The sequence below is a fragment of the Maylandia zebra genome, linkage group LG23 (genome assembly GCF_041146795.1).
Source record: "Maylandia zebra isolate NMK-2024a linkage group LG23, Mzebra_GT3a, whole genome shotgun sequence".
Taxonomy (NCBI): Eukaryota; Metazoa; Chordata; class Actinopteri; order Cichliformes; family Cichlidae; genus Maylandia; species Maylandia zebra.
This window is the reverse complement of record NC_135188.1, coordinates 43,190,420-43,206,899: the sequence shown is the minus strand read 5'-3', so window position 1 is coordinate 43,206,899 and position 16,480 is coordinate 43,190,420. Positions and strand designations below refer to the sequence as shown.

At 42.8% G+C, this 16,480-nt stretch overlaps 1 long non-coding RNA gene across 1 annotated transcript; it reads right to left on the bottom strand.

The window, feature by feature from the left end:
• Positions 1-3,676: 3,676 nt before the first annotated feature.
• LOC143415016 (uncharacterized) lies at positions 3,677-6,047 on the bottom strand. Its single transcript, XR_013095626.1, has 3 exons — positions 5,988-6,047; positions 4,466-4,673; positions 3,677-3,924 (listed from the first exon to the last, which is right to left on the bottom strand). It is a non-coding gene; the product is annotated as an uncharacterized LOC143415016 (long non-coding RNA).
• Positions 6,048-16,480: the final 10,433 nt, after the last annotated feature.

Sequence of the window (16,480 nt, the reverse complement as noted above, 5' to 3'; positions counted from 1 at the left end):
CCAGACATCCAGAGGCCCCAGAGTACGAGGACCCGAGGAGGACCACCAGGGGGCCAACGTGCCACCCTCCTGGGAAGAGCTGAGGAGAGCCCCAAACGAGAGGTCACCCAGCAGCCACGGAGCAGAGGCCAGAGGGGGTTGCAGTGATGTGCCCGCGGGCTCTGCCAGCAGCCAGCTGTGCCAGAGAAGACCGGGTATCAGGCCGAGAGGCCTGAGGGCACCCGACCCCCCGTAAGGGGCCTAGCTGGGCCACAGGTGCCAGGCCCCGCCAATCGGCCACCAGGAGTGAGTCGGTACATACATGAGCGCCCCGCCCCAGACACCAAAACGAATAACAATAATGGATTGCATTTATATAGAGTTTTTCTAGGCACCCAAAGCGCTTTACAATTCCACTATTCATTCACTCTCACATTCATAAGACTGGTGGAGGCAAGCTACAGTTGTAGCCACAGCTGCCCTGGGGCAGACTGACAGAAGCGAGGCTTCCCAAATCCCTGAGCCACAGTCGCCCCCAGAACCACCAACACACCAACACCAGCCACCGGCAGGGAGCGTGCCGAGGGGGGAGAGGTCTCCACACCTCGGAGAGCCCGAGATGTCCCCAGAGAGGTGGAGTCTTACACCCAAGCTCCCCCGCTGACCCCAGTAGGCACCCCCACACTCTGGAACCCACCGGGGCAAGAGGGCCCAGGCCCATCCGGACCGGGACCCACAGCAGCAGCACCACCCGGCCCCACAGAGTCCGGGACAGCCCACCCGACCCCACTGCAGAGAAAAATGCACCCACCCCGTCATCCAATCTTCTCCCAGACTACACAAGACAATAGACACCCAGGTTGAGTCATTCTCCACCTCTCCAATATCTTTCCCCCACCTGCAGAGTCTGCTCCTGTAGAGAGGAGACCTCCTGCAAAGATGTAACAGCCTCCCCACCAGTTAGAGAGCCCTCCATTCAGGCCGATGCACCAGAGGTCCCCCGCTCCGGGGCTGAGCCCCCATGCACCACCCCGGCGACACAACAACCAGGACCCAAGGCCCCAAGGCCCAGCCAGAGCCCCAGCCTGGGGGCGGAGCACCCCCAGACCCCCAAGCCTCCACGCCCATCCCGGACCCACCCAGGGGCAGCCAGGCTACCAGGCCAGTAACCAACGTCCACCAGCACAGACCCTCCCCCATCTCCGCTGTAAGCAGCCACAAGGAAAACACCATCTAAGAGCCACCAGAACCCCTTACCAGGTCATGGCCACAGGGAAAACGTCCCTAGGGAATCCCTAGATGCCCTAAGGCCGTCCCGACCCCCATATCAACCACAATAGCGAAGGCAGAACTAAACCATGACCCCCCACCCCCACTAGGTGATGAAGCCAATCAAAGTAGTCCAGAGGGATTGATCAAATGTGATGGCAGAGGCTGTATCAAGACTAATGTGATCTATTAGATGGTTTTTATATTGGTTAGAATTAAGATTATTTTTATTTTTCCAGTTAATGAGGACCATTTTCTTGGCAATGCATAGGGCCGTAAAAACAACGTGGGCTGTGTTTATTTCTGTAGTGACCTCATCCAAGTTGCCCAGCAAGCATACTAAAGGGGAGGCTGGAATGTTACATTTCAGACACTTTGATAAGTCGTCACATATCTTGCGCCAAAACTTCTGAACTGGTGGACAGAACCAAAGAGCGTGGATATAATTGTCCGGTGTATTTGCTGTGCAGTGTGAGCAGTTGTTGGAAGACGTATAGCCGATCTTGAACATCCTATGACCAGTATAGTGCACTCTGTGTAATATTTTGTATTGTATTAATGGCAAACTGGGATTTCTGATCCATTGAAAGGTTTTTAAGCATATCTGAGACCAAAGGATTTGGTCTAAGCTGATTGATAAATCTGCTTCCCATTTTGCAATCGGAAGGGATATTGATTCATCTACTTTAGAAAGTGTGCTGTATATTTTAGACAATAATTTTGGGGGGGGGGGGGGTTAGATTAAAAAATTGTACCACACTTGGTGGTGTTTGTAATTCAGCTTCACTGGAATTAAATTTCTTTTTTTTACTATGGATTTAATTTGTTGATATTCCAAAAGTATTTTCTTGTTGATCCCATATTGTGTAACTAGTCTGTCAAATAAAATAAAGTCTGTTCCTTCCAATATATGTTCCAAGTTTTTAATTCCTTTATAACTCCAAACTGGAAAGTTTATCATGTTATTGTTTTGTAATATGTCCGGATAGTTCCAGATAGGTGTACGTTTGCATGGGATTAATGAAGACGCCGTCAATTTTAGAAACTCCCACCATGCTGTCAGAGAAGAGCTGATATTGATGCTTTTAAAGCATTCATGTCGTTTGATGTTTGAGCTGATAAATGGTAGGTCTGAAATCTCTAGGTTATTACATAGTGCCTGTTCTACATCTATCCAGGTTTCATCTAAGAAGATGTGTTTAAACCATCTAGAGATGAACTGAAGCCTGTTGGCTAAAAAGTAGTGATTAAAGTTAGGCAGATCTAATCCTCCTTTATCCTTGGTCCTTTGTAGTGTTTTTAAGCTGATACGTGGGGATTTATCTTTCCAAAGGAATTTAGAAATATACGAGTCTAGAGATCTGAACCAATCTTGTGATGGCTTATTTAGGATCATTGAAAATAAATAGTTTATTTTTGGCAAGACCATCATTTTTATAGCGGCGACCCTTCCCATGAGTGATATGGGTAGAGAAATCCATCTAGCCAGGTCGCCTTCTACTGTCTTTAAAAGTGGGATGTGGTTTAATTTAGTTAATTCTGCAAGCTCGGGAGAGATATTACTAACTCATCTACACAAGTCGTGTTGTAGAAGGTACAGTATTTATTGTTGTATTTATTATGTACCAGCTCAGGTAGTATAAAGAAAAATGACGTGTAACCAGATGGTTTTTTTAGTAACTTTTTTTATTGCTCAAACACAAGAAACATGCTTTGAAAAACAAAATTGCTGGGCAGCACACAGCCCTGGAATGCTGCTAAAAACAAAGAAAGAAATTAAAAAGTGGCTAACGCGTGTTCAGGTTGTTTACTAAGCTCCAAAAGAAATGACAGAGTCAAAGGTAAAAAGACAAAAAAGTGACAGTCTTCCTCCTGCTGTGACTGACAGAGAAACTGTCACGGTCCTGGGTCTCCTGACCCAGCGTTTTTAGTTCTTTGTGATTTTTGTATTATTGTACTTGTGTGTGATTTATTCTATGGCTTCTAGTTTTGATCCCTTGCCCTTCATGTCTCTCTGTGTCCCCTCTGTTCTGTGTAATTGTGTGTCTTTGCATGTTTGAGTTTCTTGTTTTCTGTCACTCTGCATTGTGCATTATGTTCTCATGGTTGGTTTTTTGTTACTCTCTCTAGTCTAGTCTCTTGTGTTCCCAGCTGAGTATTTCCCTGTGTATTTTGGTTCTTAGACCTCTGCCTTATGGTTTATGTCTCTGTATTTCTTAGTTGCTGTCTCCACTGTGTCAAGTTCGCGTCTCTGTGTGATACTTCCTGTTTTACTTTGATGGTCCGTGTCTCATGTGAATGCGTCCTGCTTTGCTTGTCTCGTCAGTCCTGATTTCTCCCAGCTGTGCCCTCCTCCTGTGTCTCATTCCCCTCGTTACTTCCCAGTGTATTTAAACCCTGTGTTTCTCTGAGTCAGTGTCGTGTCGTCCCTCATGCTGTGTGGATCTCCCTGTGTGTCTCTCTGTGAGTTTTCCAAGTTCCCAGTTTAGATTAGTTTGTATGTTTTTTTCCCTGCCAGCAAATAAAGCTGAGTTTTGAGTTCACCTCCCTGAGTCTGTGAGTCCTGCACTTTGGGTCCAACTCCTGCCTGCCGCACAGCGATTCATGACAGAAACAGCTCATGTGTGTTCAGTGAAATGTGTGTGATCATGAGACTAGTCATTGACATCGTCCAGACTGTAAAAGTATCACAGAAACACAGTCACCTTTGGCACTGCGTCACAAGCCAGCCATGGCTGATGACAGAATCACTGAACAAGTGGCAGCATGTTACTGTTACGACATGTTAATGCTTTGGACCACAAACTCAAAGCAACACGAGCTTCAGGAATCGTTCGATGTTCTGTGATTACTTTGCAGTTTTAGAGAGATTCAAATTCATTGTGTGTTTAGCTACAGGTTAACAGTCTTCACAGCTAAGTTTTGCTTCCACCAAAGAGAAAAGAAAAAATAATATTAGGGGCTTTCCTGAACATACTTAACACTAGTTGTTAGCCGTCTAAGACCAGAATGTCTCTTGCAAAGTGTACAGGTAAATTATTTTCACAATCAACTGCAACATATCTGTTAGTGAGGAGATTACCAGTATACTGGCATCTGGGTTTTCTGGCTCCCACATTCCTTAGTTCACACTTAACAACTTTGAACATCTTGTGACTTTTTGTCATTTGAAGTGTTTCATCAAATATTCCCTCAACACAAATGTTTTTGATCTCACTTGGATTATCAAGGATGAACGTGTTGGTATCTTTACAGCTGTTGTCAACATTGTAGATCTGTTTCCTTCTTATAACCGTATCACAATCCATTGCAGTCATCTTGGCGTTTATGTGCTGTCTTCTAAACTGGCCATAGCGGGTTTCTTCAAGCGTTGAACTCTCAGAGGCAATGAGCAGCAAACAGATAAACAGGATCCTCATTATTACCTGGTGAAGAAAAAACGGAAACAATATTCTGATTGAGAATTTTATCCAGAAAAAGCACAAATTATTGCAACAAATATGTAATAAATTTGAGTCTACATGCTAACTTGTGGTTCCTAAAGTAGAATGGGAAGTGATAGGTTTGTAGCATAAACCACAGTTTACTACACAGCAAAAATCAAGACACAAGTAGGCAAAGTTCTTTGTGTTACTCATGCATGAGGGAGACCTGCCTGGAGCCAAGTGTCTCTCTGAAGAGGAGTGAACGCACCCCCCTCTTCATGCTACACAGAGTTGTTACAGACCTCCTAGGATGAGACATTCTTTCAATCTACAAATGAATATATACTTCTAAGCATATATAAATATATATTTCTAAGCATAAATGACAATCCAACAATACAAATCTAACAGGAAGCAGAGGCTTCAACTATCACCCAGCCCTCTCCTGTTGAGCCTGCTCCTATTCTGGCTTCAAGCCCAGCAAGAAGCGTCGGATCAGCTGCTGAATGATTGCTTAGTTACTTTGCTTTTGTCTTTGGGTGCTCAGGGACTTCTCATACACTCCTTCCCCTTCATTCATATTCTACTGTTACATACACTATGTTGCCAAAAGATTCTGTTCCTCTGCTTTCACACACACATATAAACTTGAATTACATCCTATTTTTAATCCATATGATGTCGACCTCCCTGTAAATGCTTTCCACAGCGTTTAGGAGTGTATGGGGAATTTATGAGGTCAGCCACTGATCTCACACATTAACTTGCAGTCTCTGCTCTATTTATGAGCAGTTCTGTCAGGTTGAGATCAGGACTCTGTGCAGGCCAAACTCGCTCATCCAGGTCTTTATGGATCTTGTTTTGTGCACTGGTGTGCAGTGACGTTGGAACAGGAAGGGGCCATCCCCAAACTGTTCCCACAGACTATGGAGCATGAACGTATCATAAGTGTTTTGGTGTGTAGAAGCATTAAGAGTATCTTTTACTGGAACTAAGGGGCCGAGTCTTAAATTGCTGTTGAATCTAAATGTCTTATAGTGAGACACATTAGAATTTTGATTTTGTCTTTTCACAAACTGATCGCCAGCCAGAAATCTTTACATCACACAATGAAACAATTTGCAAGAACTTAAACGTCGACTCGGACATGAAATCATCATAAATGTAAACGCTGGAAGCTTTCCTCACATCTCCTCATGTATTGTGGCTTGGTCTGTAATAACAAATCTGCACTGCACATCTGAAAACGAATAAAACTCAACTCAAGAACCTCACGACCTTTGCTGCACTAAAAGGCATCCAGCATGAGATTACCTTATTTTTGCTTCACTGATGAGTGAATGAGTGGTTGTTGGTTGGTTGGTTGGTTGGTTGGTTGGTTGGTTGGTTGTTGGTTGGTTGGTTGGTTAACCTGCAGCGGTTCAGGCACAAGTGGGTCGTGTGGAGCAGCAGGTGAAAGGCTCTGAAGCTGGCGAAAGATTACAATAAATCAAATACATGACTGAATAGGCAACATCTGATAGTCAGTGTGAATGAAAATGAAAGATTATCTAACATAAAGACTGGTCTCAAACTGTACATGCATGTAGCTTATGCAGGATTTGTGTGCTCACAGAACCCAGATAATGTCAGCATGTTTTTAAGCCCGTGTCTGGATTGTAAAAGTAGGTAAAGTGTGGCAGGAGCGAGGGTTGTTATACTTCCTTGGAGGTGTAGAACATGAGCCTGTTGAGAATTAAATATTTTTATTGTACAAACAAAACATTCTTACCAAATGAGGAGCGAAGACTCGAGATGAGCAGAGTGTAGCTGAGACACGCTGTTACGTTCAAGTCAGTCAAACTGGAACAAAGAACACTTGGTTCTTGTCACTTTCATTTTTATACATTTCAGCAGCACCGCCTTATGTAATCATTTAAATTATCACCTACATCACCAGTGCACCAGTTCTAAGAAAATGTACCACTTCTCTGCTTGTGTTTCAGAAACTTAATGCAACATGACCACAGCATCACGCAAATGTAGTTTGTCACTCATAGCTGGCTTTTCTACTGTTTTATGAAAAAAAAAGTTTTCTTGCATATTTGCAGGCCAAACAATCAGGTTGAACGATCAGGCTTGACGCCTCCATTTCTACCTGTTCGTGTTTCCAAAGTAGAATCACTGTGGCGATCGCTTTAAAGGCTGCATGGCTTTCATTGTTACATTGTGTTCATACCTAAATACTAAGAGAAAGTTCATATGTGTGTCCTCATTAGGACCGGGATTTGTGTTGGTGTGTGGGACTGTTTCCTAAGGTTTATACTGTTACTGGTTATAATGTGACAATGTGTTTCAGCTATTTTACAGAGTAACACAAAAGTAGAATAAAATAGAATAATCCTTTAATTGTCCCACAAGGGGAAATTTGGTTGTAACAGCAGCCAAAAAGACAAATATACAAACAAACAGGACACAGGACACAGAACAGAAACATACACAATTTTTCTTACATATTTACATTAAGGACAATGGTTACTATAAACAGAGAGTACTGTACAGTTATTAAATTAAATAAAAATAATTACAGGTAAGAGGCAAACCAGGTTGTAGTGCGAATTGGTTAATTAACTAACTTATTGCAGTTACAGCATTGATGTAAACATCTATGTTTGTTGGGAGCAGTTCTGATTGTACAGTCTGACAGCTGCAGGGAGGAAGGACCTGCGGAAACGCTCCTTCATGCATCTAGGATGCAGCAGTCTCTCACTGAAGGAGCTCTGCAGTTCAGCAACATCTACATGCATGGGGTGGGAGACTCTGTCCATCAGAGATGTTATTTTGGCCAGAGTCCTTCTGTCTCCCACCACCTGCACTGGGTCCAGGGTGCATCCCAGAACAGAGCTGGCCTTCCTGATGAGTTTATCCAACCTCTTCCTCTCAGCTGCCGATGAGTAAATGCATTATTTACTCATTACTCAGATGTAATGAGTAAATAATGCATTGCAATACTTTTAAGAACACTGTTCTGTGTAATGCATTACTTTTTTGACTAGGTTCATGTTTCCCCAGTATTGAACTCTATAAGAACGGGCGATGCCTCCAACATGCACAAACATTTGACCCACAGCATGCAATTCATCTGCATGAATGTAATGCCTTTAATATGCTGCTTAGAGATGGTTGTAGATCTCAACGTGGAGCCAGTTACAACCCAATAAGAATCAATAAGAGAATCATATTGATAAGTGATATTGAGAATGCCATCCCTACCTGCTTGTGTGTCACCCTACTTGCTCATAGGGGTTCATATAATTGTTGGGTCTTCTGTTGTCCTTGTATTACTGTAGGGTTTTATCGTACAATATAAAGCACATTTGTGATTTGGTTCTATAAAAATAAAGTTTAATTAAAAATAATATTTTTTCCGCTGTGCCTTGGCTCAGCCGGTTTCTCTTTTTGGTAATAACCTCTCCATCTCTGGAGAAAAACCCTTTCACGTGGTACTAAGTAGGCAGGGGTTTAAGGGTATCCCACAGAAAGCCTGTAAAGATTTGGATAGATGCACCTCTGCTTAGATTATATAGATTAGGTGTTGTTGTACCCCAGTTGTTTGGCACAACACACAAAAAGAGGTGAAAAAGGTGAATCTCCAACATGAGCAGAAGAATTTTGCAGGGATCCAATAGCACATACAGTGGTCCCTCACTGTTTCGCTGATTTTTTCTTTTTTGTTGCATTTTTTATTTATTTTTTTAAGTGCATTGTATTCTGCGTCCTGACTGGCTGTAGACAATTAGACCATTGTCAATCAATCTCGTGTTGTGTCTCCTGTACAGTACAGAATGCGTTCAGCTGGTCAAATTTACATAAAGCTTCGATCGCTAGCAGTGTGACTCTGACGTGCTGTACTGTATGTTTGTGAGTTTTCTCCCCAACAAACACAACAATGTCGACAAAACATCGTCACCGGCGGGTGCCTTTGGTTTCCTTCTATAACACTGGACTTATTTTTCTACAAGACTTTGAGAGTGTTCAAACAAGAGAGAAAAGTGTGAAAATGTTCATGCCTGCCTGGGAAAAGTGTATAAAGTGTGTAGTGAGGGGTTTTACAGCCTTAAAACATCTATAATAATTGTAAAAAATAAAGTTGGCTACTTCATGGATTTCATCTATCAGTGACTCCTGCGATAAACCAGGGACCACTGTATATGGTCATTAATCACACCAGCACTCAAACCACTTTCTGAAACAGCAAGACTCTAATAATTTTCTTATCAGAGACATTACTCACTCTTAAATAAGCAAGCCTTGATACGTGCTTCATAAAAAACGTACTGGATTTCTCCACAAATGTTCAGTATGTCCCATCATTATTTATTTTCCTGTGTGCAGATCCCGTGGAGAAAACAATGTTGTGGTGAGCTGTTCAGGATTAATTCTAAAGTGTGTGAAGTGTGAAGTGGTTTGGATCTGTCAATGCCCTGTGGAATATCGCTCGCTATCATAATGAACAATAAGCTCATTTTTAACTTTGTTTCTTGAAAGGATATATTTTGCAAACTCTTGAGTCATGAGTTCTGTAGCTGCGTCTTTGGCTCAGTGAATTTGAATATCTTACTTTCACAGCTGTCTGTTGCTTATCTCTGCTCAGATATAGCGTTCTCATTTCTGGTTTTTTAATCAGTATAAAATGGTTTGTAAGGAACTTACAAAGCAGTTTCACCACTGAGCACCATATATGGTTAGTCTTTCTTTTACAGGCATTTATCAGAAATGCATCATCACTACCAGTATGAAGACAATGACTGCAGCGCTATTTGATCAGAATATGTTGTCTTTATATTGCTTGTTTTATGCTAGCATCTTCTTGCAATTGGGGCCTTCATTTGTTTCTCTATTTGGCTCCAGGAAGGAAACTATAAAATACTACAAGGTCAAATATCAACCATGGCTTTCGCTCTAGCATCCACATCACATAGACTATCTAGTCTTTTTATGCGGTACATGATCCCAGTTGTAGCAGAGTAACAAGCACATTACACATTTTAAGATTACTTTGATGCTTTTTTTTCTGATTTTGAAGTTTTCTCAGGTGTATGTTCAGGACAATTACTGGAAGCCACATTTCCTTACCCTTACCTCTAATGAATCTCTGTAGCCAATAAAGGCCCAAATACAGCTGCCCTCAGTTCTTATAACATACCAAAAGTTTGTCATGGCCTGAGGCATCTCATAGTAACGTGAAAGGTATCTTTCCGCATCCTTATGAGATGCTCCAGATTCCCATTTGAAAACAACCGAACGCTGCTCGCAGCAGTAACACACACTTGGAGCAGAGGCTCCTAACATTAACTCTATCCATAACTTTAACCTTAACCCTATCAGGTAGTGTTTTTCAAAGCGATTCATGATTAGAACAAAAAACACATTTACATGTATAGATTCATTCCAAATGGCTCTCATGCCTCCAAACGCATACTGATGATTTGTCACAGCATCGTTACCTGTTGGGATGAGAACGTGTTGTTTCCAAAGCACCATAAATTGGGGTGTCTGTAGCTCAGGTAGGAAACCTACTAATCAGAAAGTTACTGGTTCAATCCCCCTCTGCTCCAGCCTGCATGCCAAATATCCTTGGGCAAGATGCAAACCCCAAGTTGCTCTCCGATGCATCCATCGGGAGGATGAATGTGTATTAATGTTAGATAGAAAGCACTTACAGAGAAAAAAAAGAAGTGATTGGGTGAATGAGGCAAGTTGTAGAGAGTAGAAAGGTTTTATATAAGAATCAGTTCATTTTTATATTTCAGATTTACTTTCAGTTTTCTACTTTTTACATGTAAGATTGATGTACATGTATCACACCTAACTCGGTGACAGCAAATTTGAACAACTGTAATCATTTTTTTCCGGCATCTGAAATATTAGTTTAGTTTGGGGTTGTTGTTGTTTTTGTTTCCTTTTGGCTCCTGATATTAGTCAACTACTATTTGTCAATGTTGAATAATGATAAATGAATTATCTACAGTTGCCTCAAAGCGGTGTATAATGCAATTTCACCAGCTGAGACCGCATCCTCTTTTTAGGTTTGATAGCATTTTTAGTAGATAATGGCAGATGGCTTGAGCATGAATTTAAGCTGCAGTTTGGGGAAGGTCACAGAGGGGACAGCCAGCGACTCCTAAGCTGTGCAGATCCCTGAGTGCTAATGAGAAGTAAACGAATTGGAAAAAGGAGGGAGTGCGGGGCTCAAAAGCAAGAACATACAGCCTGTAGTGCTGAGTGAAAACAAATATGTTCAAATTATACATTTTCACAATTTATTATCAAATGGTCAGAATTTCAAAGTAGTTTTACATGACGCCATGGACCTCCATCTCTCTGGCTCAAAGACAAAGGCCAAGAGCAAGAAAAAAACAAGAGGATGCAATGACAGAAGAAGCTGTGTCAACACACAGCTTCGATGGAAATGATGATGCAGCTTCAATAAGTGGTGCAAAAGTGAACATGAACGGTGCTCTGAGCTGAAACTGCTTTGCAGCTCCCAAAAAAGTTGATTCTGAAAACGTTACATCCAGATGAAGAGAATCAAAGTTTTCGTTACATGGATGATTGAGCAGCGTTTGATTAAATGAACAATAACTGCTCTTATTTGAATAAAGGAAAAAAATGAGTACAACATAATATCTGAACAGAGATATATCGGACCATGAAAGAACTTTCTGCAGCCATTAACAAACACCAGAATAAACACCCCGAGGCTGCTTTTATTGTTGCTGGCGACTTCAACCACACCAACTTAAAGACAGTCCTCCCCAGATTCCACCAACATGTCTCCTGCCACACCAGAGGAGACAAGACTTTAGACCATGTGTATTCCAACCTGGCTGGAGCCGTTTCTGGTCACCACCCAGAAACGGATCACCATGTACCCCAACCAGAAGCCTTGGATGAACCGGGGTGTTCGTCTCCTGCTGAAGGCCCGCAACACCGCCTTTAGGTCAGGAGATGCACACGCCTACAGCACAGCCAGGGCTAATCTAAAGAAGGGCATCAAAAAAGCCAAACACCATTATAAAAAGAAGGTAGAAGAACACTTCTCCAACTCCAACCCCCGACACATGTGGCAAGGACTCCAGACCATTACAGACTACAGGACCACCAAACCCTCCCCCGCATCCTCTGATGTCTCCTTCCTCAACGAGCTCAACAACTTTTATGCTCGTTTTGAGCGAGGGAACCCCACAACCACAACCAAAGCAGACATGACGCCAGACCACCAACCTCTGACTCTCTCCCCCACCGATGTAGGAGCGGTGCTGAGCAGGATCAATGTCCACAAGGCTGCAGGTCCCGATGGCATCCCCGGGTGTGTTCTCAGAGCGTGTTCTGGGGAGCTTGCAGGAGTGCTCACAGACATATTCAATCTGTCCTTGGCCCACGCTGTGGTACCGGCCTGCTTCAAATCCACCTCCATCGTCCCGATACCCAAAAACTCCAACCCATCTTACCTCAATGACTACCGCCCAGTAGCACTCACCCCCATCATCACTAAGTGCTTAGAGCAGCTGGTCCTAGCACACTTCAAATCCTGTCTCCCCCCCACCCTGGACCCCCACCAATTCGCATACCGCCAGAACAGGAGCACAGAGGATGCAGTCTCCATCGCACTGCACTCTGTCCTCTCACACCTGGACAACAACAACACCTACGCCAGAATGCTGTTTATAGACTTCAGTTCAGCATTCAATACAATCCACCCCTCACAACTCATCAAGAAACTGACAGACCTGGGCATCAGTTCCCTCATCTGCAAATGGTTACTGGACTTCCTGACCAACCGCCCCCAACATGTCCGGCTGGATAACCACTGCTCATCTACCATCACAATGAACACCGGTGTACCACAAGGCTGTGTGATGAGCCCTTTCCTCTACTCCCTCTTCACCCACGACTGCAGATCTGCTGATGGTTCCAACACCATCATTAAGTTTGCAGATGACACCACGGTGATTGGCCTCATCAGTGACAACGATGAGGCCGCCTACAGGGAGGAAGTGGATCGTCTGGCTGAGTGGTGCGACAGAAACAACCTGCTGCTTAACACCGAGAAGACCAAGGAGCTCATCGTGGACTACAGGAGGAATGCTGACCCACATCCACCCATCCACATTAAGGGGACGGCTGTGGAGCGTGTGAGCAGCTTCAAGTTCCTGGGAGTCCACATCTCCGAGGATCTCACCTGGACGACCAACTGCTCCAAGCTGGTCAAGAAGGCTCATCAGCGCCTCTTCTTCTTGAGGACTCTGAGGAAGAACCACCTGTCCTCAGACATCCTGGTGAACTTCTATCGCTGCACCATCGAGAGCATCCTGACCAACTGTATAACAGTCTGGTACGGGAACTGCTCTGCCTCGGACCGGAAGGCGTTGCAGAGGGTCGTGAAAACTGCCCAGCGCATCGCCGGAGCACCACTTCCTGCCATAAAAGACATCTACAGGAAGCGGTGTCTGAAAAGGGCTGGGAAAATCATCAAAGACCCCAGTCACCCATCACATGGACTCTTCACCCTCCTGCCCTCTGGGAGGCGCTACAGGAGCCTCCGGACTAAGACCACCAGGTACCGGAACAGCTTCTTCCCCACAGCTGTCAGACTCCTGAACTCTGCCTCCTGACATCTGACCCACGTTAACATATGGACTGAACATACACACACCCACAATGGACAACTGTACCCTCAAACACACAATAATAACATGGACTGAACCACCACTCACAACCACTAGCACTTTATATAGCCTCTGTAGAAACTATCTACACCCTCACTTATCTTAACTGCACTACTGTATAGCTCTGTGTAAATAATCATTCTGTACATTCGATAATCTTTAACCCTACAACTGTTTACAACTTGCATAGTTCCCATTTCTGTATAGCTGTATATCTCAGATTTCTGTAAAGTTATTTATTTCATATTCTGTATAGTTTTTCATATTTATATCCTGTTCATAGCCTGTACATAGCTCGTACTCACTACAGCCTGTACATACTTATAGTTATAGCATATTCACAACATACTTCATACCGTGTACATTATAACATACCATAATAGACCCATTTCTGTAATATACTTACATATCTATACTATTGCTAATATATATTGTAATATATCTATATCACTAAAGCACTTCTGGATGGATGCAAACTGCATTTCGTTGCCCTGTACCTGTGCATGTGCAATGACAATAAAGTTGAATTCTATTCTATTCTATTCTATTCTATATAACATGTGCTAAATTAACATTCACTGAGCCAGCCACTTGTTTGCATGAGATCTGAGACACTGGAAGCAGCAAAACAGCTTGTAACATGTTGTTATGTTTGATTCAGGTGGACTAAAGAGTCTAATATGGGTAAACTATTAATGATATCAATAAATGAAAGACTGCAGTCCACTTTAGCTAACTAAAGATCCAGAGGAGGCAGAGCATTAACAAGAACACTGTCAGTGTCTGTGTGTCATGGTTCTGGGTCTTTGTCCCAGTGTTTTGTGTTGGTGGACTTTTGAATGTTGCTTCATCATTATTGTTGTGTTCTTATACTGACTGAAGTTTCCTAGTTTACTTTTCCTGCATTCGTGAATTTTCTGATTATTGTTTTTTCTGTGTCTCCTGTGGATGTCAGTCTTGTTGTCACGTAATGTCTGTCATAGAGTTCGTCTCTGTGTTCTGTCCTCGGCGTCCCCTTAGTGTCCCCAGCCCGTCTTGTGTCTCCCTCTCTTTGTGTCTTAGTGCTGTCTCTGGGTTTTGTCTCCTTTACCTGTTTCCAGTGTCCCTCTCTTTGTGTGTTGTCCTTGTCTCCTCAGTCCGTCGTGTGTTCCCATGTTTGTTTATTTCCATCCTAGTGTCAAGCTCATGTGTCCTTATCTCAGTCTCTGTGTTCGTGCTACTTCTTGTCTTATTTTGATAATCCTAGTCTGTGTTCCCATGTTTGTCCACTCCCTGATCACCCCTCAGTGTATATACTGTATCTGTTTTCCTCTGTCCTTTGTCAGAGTGTCTGTTCACCTACGCCCTGTGTCTTCATATTCCCAGTGTTCAAGGTTTCCGAGTGTTTTCCCAGTTTAGGTTTTCATGGTTGGTTCTGTTTGCTACTCAGCCAGAATAAACAGCTCGCTCTTTTTAAAAGTAGGCTCCAGAATGGATGATTGCATGTTCGCATGTCTTTATGCAACACTGAGTGTGCTGAACTAAAGGTAGGCCTAGTTTCATTTTCATGGTCATTATTATCAAGACAATGATTACGCCTTATTCTGATTATTTCTCCCTTTTGGAGGTGTAACGTTTACATGAGGGGTGTAGGAACATTTCCCCCTAAATATTTTTAGATAAACTTTTGCTAAAGTCACAGTTTTTGTCGTATTGATGATGCAGCTAGAATAAGTGCTTTTAAATAAAAGAATAACCATTCAAAGTGCTCAGTGGTGAAACTGTAACTCTTTCAGAGTTTGACAGCTGGACAAGTGATGCCGTATTTAAAGAAACATGAGATGAGTGCAGCATATTATCTGAACAGAGATCATTCAATGAGCAAGAATAAACACTGAAAGAGAAACACTTCACTGTTGATTATCATATGAAGTCTAATGAAAGCTGTTAATCTGTTAATATCCTGTTAATCTGCAAATACAGAACATGCGACTTTAAAGCATCCAGCAAAGTGATAACTGTCCTCTGCCCACTAAGTAGTGACTCTACAAAAGATTATTTTCAATATCATCTTTATATTATATTTAGTTATTCTCCAGTGCAACAATGTAAGGAGCTCTGTGATTGGTTAGGAAAGGACAGACTGGCCACCTGGATTTTTCTTCACTGCACATTGATCCATAGCTTTGCTCTGTAAAGGCTAACAAAGTGCTTTTGCTTTACAAAGACATTCAGCGTCGGTATTCACTCTTTTAAAATGCCACTGAACACTGGAGTGAAATGGAGCCCTGATCCTCAGAGTTTTATTGTTGCTAACATTTCTTATAGATAGCACAGATAGTGCCCCACTGCAGTAATCACTCATGTCTAGATATTCCTGTCAAAAAGGAGTTTTTCCTCCCCACTGTAACATGGCAAACATAGCAAACGGATAAACCAGCTGAAGCTTCAGACAGCCGTCAGACAGTGAAACACTGCCATCTGCTGGACTCCAATAACAAAGACGCTGCTTTGACGGGTGAGGGAGTTTCAACAAGTCTGCAACGACTCAAGCATCAAACTACAGAACTATTATAGCGGACATGGTGCTCTAATGACTGCTTCATTAACGCAGGTCAGAAAGGATCAAACATATCAATAAATTATAAAACACAAAACGTCTCTTATTGCCCAGGGCTCAGGAAGTGAGTGTGTTCCTTATAGCCTATTAAACCTTAGCAGGTTATTTTGATGTGTTACAGATGAAACAGCTATCCAGTAACATTCAGCTACAAAAATGCTTTTTTATAATTACTTTTTTACAGCTTCGCACTTTTACACAAGTTTTATCATCAGTGTCACAATGGCTGCTGCTAAAATTGAGTACAAGATATTTGTTGGCCTGATTAAAGGTCTTGATGCGTGCTCAATCATCCAGGGAAGTAAATCTCCAAAAGTTGATCCTGTTCTTCTGGACGTAGCGTTTTCAGTCAGAGAAACCAGCCGACTGAAGGAACAATGGGCTGGGAGGTCAGTTCCTTAATCATGATTATGCAAATTCTCATGACCATTGATCAACAACCACTGATCAATGGTCTTGAGTACCATTCACAGAGAGTTGGAGAACGGCTGCAATCA